This window comes from Grus americana, chromosome 8 (genome assembly GCF_028858705.1).
Source record: "Grus americana isolate bGruAme1 chromosome 8, bGruAme1.mat, whole genome shotgun sequence".
Lineage (NCBI taxonomy): Eukaryota > Metazoa > Chordata > Aves > Gruiformes > Gruidae > Grus > Grus americana.
This window is the reverse complement of record NC_072859.1, coordinates 28,220,539-28,232,812: the sequence shown is the minus strand read 5'-3', so window position 1 is coordinate 28,232,812 and position 12,274 is coordinate 28,220,539. Positions and strand designations below refer to the sequence as shown.

Sequence of the window (12,274 nt, the reverse complement as noted above, 5' to 3'; positions counted from 1 at the left end):
TTGATTAGTTTATAAAATGTATCATTTTGGCAACATTGTTTATAATAGCTAGGGCTAAAGATAACGGTCACTCATATTTTTAGTCTTTTAGTTGTGATTTTTAATATTTTGGGATGGGACACTAACTCTCTGGATTTGTACTCTTCTATATTTTGTGTGTTAATCAGTGTGGTGTTGAGATGTGATTTTTTTATTAATTGATCTTGGCTTGATTTAAATCTAAGAAACTATGTGGCATTATTTTTTTTATCACATGTAAAAACACAACAAGAAAGACAATCTTTGAGGTTCCAACAGCATATGCAACAGATGTGTATTATAGTGTGTTTAAACCTGATTTTCTTTTTAAATATAGCCTAATATCTGTACTAAGTATTTTAGTAGTTTAGATATACTAAAAATCATACTATAAATCCTATAGGATGGGTGATGTTTCAGAGTTATTGTTGCTGTTGATACCTTCGCTCTTGAATCCCAAATTTTGTTTCAGGCTTTTTTGGTGCAATCTGAATATGACATTAACATTTTTTTCTCTTTTACTCACTAATAGAAATTGTGACTATCATGAATGGAGGGACCATATGCTGCTTTGAAAAGGCAGCAGGGACCATCTAGGCAGTTTATAAATGATCTGAGTAAGAAATGAACAGAGACCAATTAAGCTAGTTAGGAGGCTGAAGGTTTTGGAAAGCGAGGATACTAAATTTGGTTCCCTTCAAAAATGATAGAAGATAGAATTAAAAATTACTACAATTTTTTTTCCTGTGTTTCTGCCTAATAATTCCTTCTTCACTTGCAAAAACAAAGTAAAGTATGGTTTGTTTTTTCTTCTTATGCGGGACAAGGATTTTAATGCTGGAAGTTGTTGCATGTCAGTGAAATTACCAGGACTGGACTAGTGGCCACTCACAATATGGCTTTTGTCACTGAGGCAAGTCTGTGCACTAAATAATGCATGCACAATTACCACATTAATCAGGCTGGTCAAAACAGGTGATCCAGTGAGTATCTTTGTGCCCACTGCCATTTAATGCTGTTCACCCATGTATCTATTATAACTATTCATTTAACACCACAGGTGTGCTAAGTGCCTTACAGATAACATGGAGATGAAGGTTCCTTTCTTAGAGAATTTAAATTCAAAATATAGATATTTTGAATACAGATTAGATGGTAATAAAATGCAGGAAAATCTGAGTGGTTTTTTTTTTAAACCATATTTTAGTTAATTTCTTGATCTTTATTTAGCTTTTAAGAGCTATTTTGGGAATATATTTTAGGCTTTTTTGAGTCTCTGGAAAGTATCCAATTAGTGAGAGAAGAGAATGTAGCCAAGGAAGTGTTTCCAGATGTAAAGGGCAGACTGAAAAAGTGCCACAGAAGAGAGCGAAGGGACAATTTGAATACAAAAAGCAGGCAGATGAAGACACAAATGGCTTATTATAGTTACTATTATTTCTTCTGTAAATGCCAAAAAGAAATAGGTGATTCAGTATTATACCTGTATTAATTATATACAGAGAGAAGAATGGGAAAGATACAATACTGACTCAAATGCAAAGGGAAAAAAATCATATTTATAGTTAGGAAGTAATTTATTTTAAAACAAAGAAAACACCAGGAATTAAAAAAAAAAAAAAAGGTTTCTAGGGAACATTGAGTTCTCTTGAATCTTAGAGGTTCAAAAGTAACAAGTATCTTAAAAAGAAAGTAAGGTTTTGATTCCACAGATAACCACCTCAAACTTCATACTGCAATGCGTGAATAGGGGTTATTAATTAATTGACTGCTTAGTGGTTGCAGTCATGAAATTAATCCATTATTCTCTTTTCCTCTCTTGAAAACCTCCCTTTTTTCCCCTTCTACACAGATTATGAAACAATGTGACAAGGGGTAAACTGCTCTGTATGGACACCACACAGCTGTTCAGGCTGACCAACACTGTCTTTTTGTTTCCTTGTGCTTTCCCATATGTCTGCCTCTGTTGGCTTGTATCTTGTACTCAATGCTAAAAGGTCCTTTGAGCCACACCTTTTCTTCCTCCTGTTTTTGGGCAGCACCCAGGAAACAAAAACAAAAAACCAAACCTGATCAAGGTCTGAAATTCCTAGATGTAAGGTAATACCAGCAGTACACAACAATAGTGTCATAATGTGAAGAACACAGATTTCTGCTTTGCCTAGATAAATGAAACCATAACATGGTGTATCTGAAGTGTACTGCATATCTAAATATCTCAAAACACTTCACAGATTATAGTGATTCATTGTAATTGCATCATGATATTGCCATTATATTGCAGTCATGTTATCATTTCCGTAATAAACATTTATCTTAAGAATGTTTGTGTGCACCACATAATTAGCTCTAGAATAAAGAGTGATAAACATGAGGTGTGATTCATTAGAAGAATGATAGAATTTGATTTTTAAATTCTAACAATTTATTTTAACTGCTACTTGTTAAAAGTGAAAATAAACAGTGAAGTTTTGTTAATTGCAAAACTGACATAAAACAAGCTTAAGTAATGATTGAAAGCAAGTATGTATTTAAATATTAGCACAATTAGTTATCGTTGAGTTTTTAATCTCCTGTCACTGTAAAATGTAATAAGTAGGTCTATATATGCTGTACTTATGATTTCAAATAGGACCGTTTGGTCTAAAGTCTTATACTAAGAAAGCCCTTTTTTCATCAAAAAATAACCTAGAATAACAACTTTACCCAATATCTTCTTGCCTGAATCTGACCTTTAATATCACTCCAAAAGTAATTTTGATATATAGTATTTATAAAATAAGCAAAAAAAAAAAAAAAAAAGCATTCAGCTATGAAGATGCCAACAATACCAAAGGAAGCTGAAAGTCTTTATAAAAAAATCACTGTAGCTTAAAAGCAAACTATATTGTGTTGTAAGCTAATCACTTAATTATTCTATTCAGCACAACTGTTGCCTTCTGAGGTTTGTCTGCATAAGCCAGTGATCTAACTCTAACTTAATTAGCTTGGTTACTGGAAGAAATATAGCAATTTTAGCTCCAAGTATGTTTATATAGCACTGAGTTATGCTGTGAGGACATTACCCATGGCTTCTGAGACTTTGGGGTGTCATCCACTTCTTGCAAGTTTGATACCTAAAACCAAAACAACCAAGCAAACAAAACCTGCAAACCTCCCCAAAGAAAAGGAAGGTAGAAATAAATGAAAACTATTTGGCTCGCTTTGCTCTCAGCACCTGAGAACTTCAAAAAAGATCATATAGTGAGAGTCTTATGATGCTGTATAAGCATATAGTTTAAGAAATTTTGTTTTCAGACTAAAGACTAAATAATGCTCAAACGTTAATCTTATAAAAATAAAAATAGCAGGACAAAGATCCAGATCCAATTTCAGACCTCAGTGCTAAATCTCTAGGCTTACCATGTCAGCTGTCATGGAGACTGTGGAGTCAGGAATCTCCTAACAGTGAGTGGGGAAGGTTGCATATCTAAGAACAAGAATTCAGTAGGAAATAGGCTACATGTAACCCATAATATCTGCAGAACTATAGCCAAACTTCTACATGACAAAGGATAGGCATACATCACTGAACACAAATTAATAATTTTGGCAGGAGCTACTAGAACTCATGAGTAAACCATCTTAGAAACTAACCACCAGGGCAGTGGTCCTACTTCACCAGCACTGAAGAAAGGTGCTCTTGCTGTTCTCTGTAGTAGGAAAAATGTGGATTTGCATCTGTTCAGGCTTGAATAGAAAGTGAAGTCAGGTACCTCCTTTCTGGTTGAATATTTAGCAGGTATTATGCAGAGAATTGTTAACATTACCTCCTTAATATTTAATTACAGTTTAAAATCAAGAACCCTGTAACAAAGACCTGACCCTTTATCTGCATGCTGTAAGGAAGGCCACTTGGAGGTTTTAGGTACTGTTCCACCTGGTTTCTGATCCTAGGTTACTTGGAATAGAGCTGGTTATCCAAATGTCCGGGCAAAGCAGTCTTAGCAATTTGTACATTGAGAACATTCAGGTGCCTAGAGAACTTTTCAGCCAAAAAGGAGTGTTTAGCAAGTTTCAATATCTTGTGTTTCTTCTGAATTGAATTTTGGATTAAAATGTGGGCCTAATCACCAAAGTCTGCCAAGTACTTTTTATATGGTTTTGTGAACCTGAATCTAAACCACTTTTGTTATAAACTAGCTTAGATGAACGTATGTTTTTACAAAAGTGTATTACTGATTCCCCAAAGGGTCAAAACATTATTTAGATAACATAGTGCCTCCAGTTTATTTCTGAAGTTCACACGTATTTATACAGACTCAAATTACTTCTTCACTCACATATACCCATGACAAGGAGTACCATCAAGATTACCGTCATAATATTCATAACACATTTTTCCTAAAACAAGAAAGGTTGCAAAACTTGTAGAGCTTCCTAATGTTTCAGAGCAACTACATAATTTCATATTAATCCAATAGAACCACTTGTTCTTAACTTACCACTGCACACAAATTTCTTCTTTGGGAGGCTGAAATTATTAAAAGTATAATTTTTGTAATGTCTTTTAGAAGTTTTTGAGATCAGTGCAATTGACCATAGATTGAACAAATTAATTTACATGCCCTTTTTCACTGCAGCTTTTGGGCACTCTATTTCTGAATAGTATGCAAGTTGAAGTATACTTACTCTTTGGTTACCTGTATAGTGTCCTATTTGGTACATTGTTGCTGAGCTGCCTGAGTTTCATATCAGTTTGGTGGCAATTGCCAATTTAGGTATAATTACGTAATATTTTCCATCAATAAGAATCTTTTAGAGCGCGGGGGGAGGAGGGAGAAAAATATTAATATACATATTATATCACATTATGTGACATATTTCTGTAACTATCTAATTTTTTCATTAGGTACATTTTTTCAGAATATGATTTCATAGAAAAACCACACATTTTCAAGTTTTAATGTTATGCAGAAAAAAATATTTAATTTTTAAGATTGTTTGATAAGAAAAGAAATTTTAAGGTTAAATCCCAAGTTCAAGGTAAGGTTATTTTGAAAAAGATTTACTCTTGTTATTAATGAGTTTTGTGTGGTTGAATTGTGTACAAATGATGAAATCCCAAGAGAGTTAATTAGACAGAAGATAGGCTTAGTACCACCACAGTATCTAGCCTGATAGATTCTGAGAAATGTTTAAATAATGGTATTGCAGTTATACATTATAAAAGGTTCCTGCAACTCTGAATTAGTGTATATATATACTAATACATATACTAGTATATTGTATATATACTAATATATATGAATTGCTTATATATATATTAATGATATATATATATGTAGCATTTAGATTATGTTGCACTAGGGAGAAAAATTTTGTAGATGATGAATCACAGCTGAGCTTCATTGCAGTTTTGCCTGGTCAAAATATAATGCTTCTAATGAATACATTTCTAGTTCTCAGTATGCATAGCAAAAATAACAGCTTTTGTTTATGAAGACTTTAAAGGACAGAAAAGATCTACAGGGAATGTAAGAAAATGACCTAGTTACTTTCAACACCTACAAAAGGCATCAAATAATGGCCAGATTTTTGCAAAGAAAGTTCTTTATAAAATTAACACTTATGAGCAATAACATTTTTCTACAGTGCTTTTAGTCATTGTAGTATTTGTCTGCAGCTTTTAAAATTGGTAGTCAAAATTGACTGCTCAGTGGCTTTATAGGAAAAAGAGCTATCAGCTCTTCACCAGTTATTATAGCTTAGTCACATTAGAACTGAATAAACATCAGAAATCTGATCAGGAAGTGACCTATCCAAATAATTTTTGTCTAGGTGTAAGTCCACCCTGTATTTAAGTTAAAACTCTACCCACTTTTCTGAAAAGATCAGATCATATATTCTTCAAAGTGATAAATTATTGTTTACTATAGGTAACAGCAGGCTTTATTTCTTAGAATATTTTTTAGCATAAAATGACATGTGTCATGATGCCAACTATCTTCTTTCTTCAAAGATTTTCAATGTTACGTTCTCGAAATCACTGGAGTAATTTAAACCCAAACTGCTTGAGACTACTAAGTCTCTAGTTTTTATTTTTATGTTTTTCAAACGAGTCCTACACTTAAGGCTAAATTTTCATTACTATATAGGTGCTTAAATGCCACAGGAACCTTGGGTTTAGTTCAAAATTATCTTATATTTGTTCCAGGAGTAGCAGTTTGTAATCAGTCTACTGAGTTGAGGTCTTGGGCCTTTATATGACAACTCATATTGTTTCAGTGTAGTTTGCTACAGAATGTAACTGCTACCATTTCTAACCCTGCAATTAATTTAAAAATTCTTTTGCTGTTAATGCAAATAATCCCTTAGTCTCAGTCTCTTATCCTTGACAGAGGAGAACATTTTCAAAAGTATCTGTGTTTATTTTAGCTGTGCCTCATGCACTTTGAAAATGGAGGGCTGGACTGCGTGCCAGAGGAGTATTCTCTTGTTTCCTATGGTCCATGTAAATTAAATTTTCTATATCCTTCTTGTCTTATTAACATAATATCTGCTTTTATGGAGATAGAAGAAAATAAGGGGTAAAGATATGAGAACTCTGTATTGCGTCAGCCAAAATAACTAGATTTGATACAGAGGAATGAAAATGCCACAGTTCCTATGAGATTATCTCCTGTTTTGATTCATTTAAATTTAGAGAAGAATAGAAACAATGTGAAAAAAGGTATCTGAATCACCAAGTTGGCAGGGAATAAGAAATGATTGTCAATGGTGAATATGTATTTATCAAAAATCTGTCTAGAGACTCCAGGGTCAGAATTATATCTTAAGCTCACCAAATTTCATGCTAAAAGAAAATAAAATCATGAAACTAATTTGGAGTGTTTAGACTTTATATCAGGCTGGTTAATCTTTTGGGATGTTTGCAAATATAATATTAGTATAATATTTGTAAAGCTGCAGTTAATATTACATATTGTACCATAGTAGTCACACAGGTGATGATCCAATAAAGCTTGGTAGGTTTCAAATCAAGTGTTACTGCTCTGGTGGTTTTAAAATTTTTTTAAAGAAGAAAATACCCTCATCTTCTTTGGAACTGGTGTCTGAATCTGAAGATATTTTTCTCTGAGGAAATTTTTACTGAGATGTGAGTTACTCACTGGAAGTAGTACTCAAAGGTTTGAATATAGGACTTCCATCTTTTTTTTTTTTTTTAAAATTTATATATATATCAATGTCTGAGTGACTTCAGCAAAGAACGTCTTTCTCCAGTGGTACGTAATTTTTGAGCTCTTAGATCTATAGTATTTAACCTTACTGTCATGATTTGAAAGAACACATAAAGCACAGGTTAAGATCACAATGACAAAGAACTGGACAAGTAATAAATAATGAAAAGGATAGGTGTTCATGTCCATTGAGATGGGGAAACTTTGGCATAAGAAGAAAGACCCTGAAAAAAACCCCAGGGTTAAATCAGGTTGCTTCATGTGCTTAATATGAATATAAAGCCAAGAAGGGTCTGGATAAATTGGAAATGCTCTAGAGAAGAGCCACAAGAACGAGTAAAAGATAAGAAAACAAAGCTTTGATAATGAGGTTTTCAGTTCAGTAAATAAAAGTATAAATAGAATGACTGGAAATTGAAGCTGAGATGAATTCAGACTAGAAATTATTTATAACCGTTAAGTTAATTAGCGTTGGAATGATTTACCATAGACTGGTTCGTTCTCCATCACTGGCAACTGATGGATGTTTTCACCCTAAAATATATACTTTAATTCAAAAAATAATTAGTACATGCCTGTATTATACAAAAGGTTAGATTAGATGATCACAATGATCCCCTCAGGCCTTTAATCTATAAATTTATGAAATTCTCCAGCTGCTTTGGTTGTTCCACTGCACTGGCCCCTGCTGTTGGCCACTGCATCTAAACGTATTGCAGTACGGCTCCACTTACGTGTAGATGCTAATAATTTGAATCTATTGAAACATATATCTAGACCTTATCTCTATTATAAATTCCTGCTTAAATTGTTTTTCTTCCAGTGAAATAAACAAAAAGGCTTCTTTTAGGAAAGAAAGCCATAATTACATATACTATTAAGCACTGTTAAGATGAAGTGATAGGCCTGGAGATTCTGAGAAGTCATTCACCAAACCCAAACTACATTCCTTCCTGAGATAAAGTACTTATATGACTAGAAAGCCTATCCCAGGCAAATGCCAAAAATAAAAATGTGTCATTCTATGAATAGAATTGAAATGAAACTTGCAGGGACTATAATCTCTCAAATTTGAGAATATAGTAATATTTAATCAGTAGCAAGTAAGAAGACACATTTATTGTGTTAGGTTCCTTCTCCAGAGTTTTATGTATGTTTCTTCGAAGCAGCTTGTATTAGACCCTGTCTAGGGGTCTGGACTGGATAGACTAAAAATGGAATTAATTCTTTTCTAAAATGGATTAAAGTTTCAGGTTGGCCAGTATCATCTCTTTCTTTTAACACTTCAGCAATAGCCTTAGTACTGTGTGTGTAGGACATTACAATAACATACACATCTTCCCCATACCTATAATGGGTCCTCTTCTCAGTTCCAGGGGCCATGTTCAGCTTAGTCATTTGTCTCGCTCTTCATCCTTGTACCAATCCCTTTGCAGACCCACTCATAGTCTCTCTCTCTCACCTCATCTGGATCGTTGTCTTACTCTAAGGTTTAGTTTCCATTTTTAGCCATTCCCATTCAGTCCCCACCAACCTCACATCTCCTGTCTTCCATCCAGTTCTTTGTCCCAATCTATAGCAACATTCTTTCTTGCTAATAACATTTATTTGCCCAGGCAGTTCCACTTCCCATCATGATTTATGGCCTTTATCTTCTTTCAATATATCTCTTGCTCACGAACTTCCAGTTGGGTCTCACTGCCTAGCCACACCTAATCTCCTCACCTTGGTTCTCATCCAATATCCGTCTTTCAGGTTATCACCCACTAATTTCCTCTCCCAGTTGTAATGCTGCAGCTTCCAGCCCGTTGCAATTCTGTGATTCTTGTCCTAAGATACTGCGTCTGTTGTCAAGTTCAGTTCATATTTTCTGTGTGTTCAGCCTTTGGAACTTCCTCCTCTGTGCTGCCTGTACACAGAAAAGGGAGTGTGGAAAGCATGAAAAAAGGCATTCTCTTTTTCCAAGTAACAGTGCTTGGACCTGGACAATTGCACATTACATACGATGTGCTAGAGCATCCTGCACAGGAGGTCTTGTGCATGGCTAGAGTATGATTGCAGCTTTTCTCTTGCTGATCCTATTTGAACTGTTATTTTTACATCTACGAATTGCCCAGTTTGGGGTAGATTTTAACAGGCATGGCAAAATACGTATCTTTGAATGAAGGATTCTTTGTGTCTCCTCCTCCACCTCTGACCTCACCACCTCACTGTAGTAGGGAATATCAAAGGAAGCATCACTGAATGTTTTATAGGACTTCAATATTCTTCTCTAGCCTCTTCCACAGGAAGGTTTAAAATATTTTGCCTACAATTCTCAAGACAATTCTAGTCAGGCAGTTGACAAAAAAAGTCACCCCATTTAAACACAATGGTTAGATTTTGTTAGAGTGGTAGGCAACTCCAAAGCTGGTTGAAGAGAATTAGAACTCAGTTATTAAAACAGCACTACCTATCCCACCAGTGTATCAACATATGCACACTATTAGAAAATTTTCATTCTCATTCTTGAGAAAATACTGAAGTTATTCAGAAGAAAAATGTGGGTTGTGTTTTGTTTTTTTTTTTTTAACCTAAGACAAGCTCCCATAAGATACGGTGTACCTGGTAATGGTGATTTGTTATTGTTGACACTTGCCTTTTGAAAATGCATATGCTTTCTTAAATCTAGCAATTCTTTGCCAGAGCAGCCCTACTATAGGAGGATCCTCAGCCTTTATTTGTTGCCAGTCAGGCAAGGAATACATCAGCCTCATTTGCACAGAGCTGGAACTCTTCTTTCAGAATTCTGTTCAGCTCTTTTACCTGAGTTACGCTTTACAGTTTTATTCAAATATGTAGTATTTGAGAGTAGTTTTCCATGAATGGAAACAAAGCCCAGTCATCTTCCATGGATCTTTTAGGATAAATGTTCACTTATAGACCTTGTGTCTGTACTAAAAACACTTAGAGGACTTGCTTCCTATTACATTAAAAATTGTAAGGGTTATACACATCAGCATGCAGATGAAAAAATTTATACAGTTGATTTTGACTCCTTTTGTGCCCTGATTTGTAACTTAATTTGAACCTGCATTGTAAAGTTGACATGAAAATGTACCAGCCTAGGCATAAATTCACTCATCAGCATTACACCATAATGACTGATGATAATGGATAAGACTAATGATAATTTACTTGCCCATCAAAAGAATTTCTCACCCCAGGCAAGTGGGCAATTAGAACTTTGCAAGGCTGACTATTATTAGTTATTTGTTTATTTTTAGTTATTTGTGAATTGCTTCACTTTTTAATGTTCTATGATAATGTTTGTATTTTTTTAAAACAACCCATGTTTGCAACAATTGCTGCATTTGAAAATTGCTTTTCTCTGTAGTTGTTTTTATCTTTTGAATGGGAGCTATTGATTTCTGTATTAATGTCCTACTGAACACATTAAAAATATTTTTCAAGACTCTTCAAGTTGCTAGGAAAATATCCATGGAAAATGTGTAATTTCTTCTTTTGAACACCCTACTGAATATCAAATCTAGGAAAACGTGTATGTTTTTTTGGTTGGTCATTTAATACAACACTGTTTGGCACTAAAACAAGAGAAAACTGTAGAACTTGGCTGATATATCGGATCTATTGGTAATGGCTGCAATGTATAAATATTACCACTCTTAGCACAAACTCATATTCTGAAAATTTGGCCTTGAGTTTAATGCCACATGGTGAAATTGTGATTCGTTATAGGTTCACTGGCATTGACATGATGAAAATGTCCTCATGTTTCCTTTCTACAAAGATTTCACATTCACACAGTTTTATTTCATAACTAGCTGTGTTCTTAGATATGGATGAAATATCGTACCGGTAGTTGGTGGTGTCTGGACCAGAAGTATCAATTCCGACTGGGGAAATACACCAGTCAAAGTTGCTTGGATCTTTTGATAAAGTGTCCTTGTTAATCTTAAAACTCATCTCGCTTAAATGTCACAGTTTGAAGGTTAGATTTCCAGTCTAGATTAGCTGTCTAAGCACTCTCTGTACATCACACACTCACCCCCCCCCAGTCACTCTGAAAGGCTATTCATCCCATTTTAAAACAGTTTCTGAGAGGGAGTGGGGTGATGGACAGCTCTGTAGAAGTGCCTATCTCTCTCCATTCCTCCAACCCTGTGCTTTTGATCACACCTCTCAGCCTGGCCCTTTGTTCAGACTGTATCCAGGTTTTGCCAGTTCTTCCTATGGCACCTGTCACAGATGTTATTTCCTCTCTATACATGCTCCTAAAACTCTTAATTCACATTCTTTCCAACTGAACTGCTGCGGTTTGAGTATATGGAAGATGAAGGCTGATTTTAAGGACCCACGCTGTTATATGTACACACCTTATATGAGTTTATATGACCAAGAGCCACACTAAACAGAACCCTAGTGGACGCACTGCTCTGTGGAGCTTCCCATATCATACCCCTAGGAGAGAGCACATCAGTGTTCTGCTTTGTCTTCTGTCGCTTGTTTGTGGTTAAGCCCAGTGAGGAGTTAAACTCCTCTTCCCTGAGCCAGTCTTGCAAGACTCTGGCCAATAAGAGCATACTTTTATTTATATGCCTGGTGTCAGAGTCTGAACAAGTTGGGAGGACTAAAATATCTCCTCAAACCCTCAGATACAAATCTTGCAACAATAAAAATTCCCCAAAGTATGAATGCTACAGAAAGGAAGTTAGTCATTTTGCTAGTAAGTGCTATATGTAAAGGACAGAAAACTGACTTTCCAGAAGGACTAACATCTTCTTGACAGATACAATTGGCTGATTTTGTCTATTCCCTACCTTAATGGATGACACCTGTAAAAAAAGTAAATCTATTTTTAATGGGATAGTCTGCCTAAATGACCCAATTTCAGAAAGAGTGCACTTTCATGAATATTTATTTAATATGAAAACACTAAAGTAAACTAGAAACTACATTCTATAAATAAAAACAGCCCAGAGGGTCAAACAGTGATAGACTGTATGATATGAAAGCTAATTTAGTATTGCTTTATG

The 12,274-nt window shown here is 34.7% G+C and overlaps 1 protein-coding gene across 3 annotated transcripts in view; it reads left to right on the top strand.

Annotated features, from left to right (window-relative positions):
* LOC129209288 (BEN domain-containing protein 5) overlaps positions 1–12,274 on the top strand; it is a 952,643-nt gene that overhangs the window by 88,539 nt on the left and 851,830 nt on the right. The window lies entirely within an intron of this gene.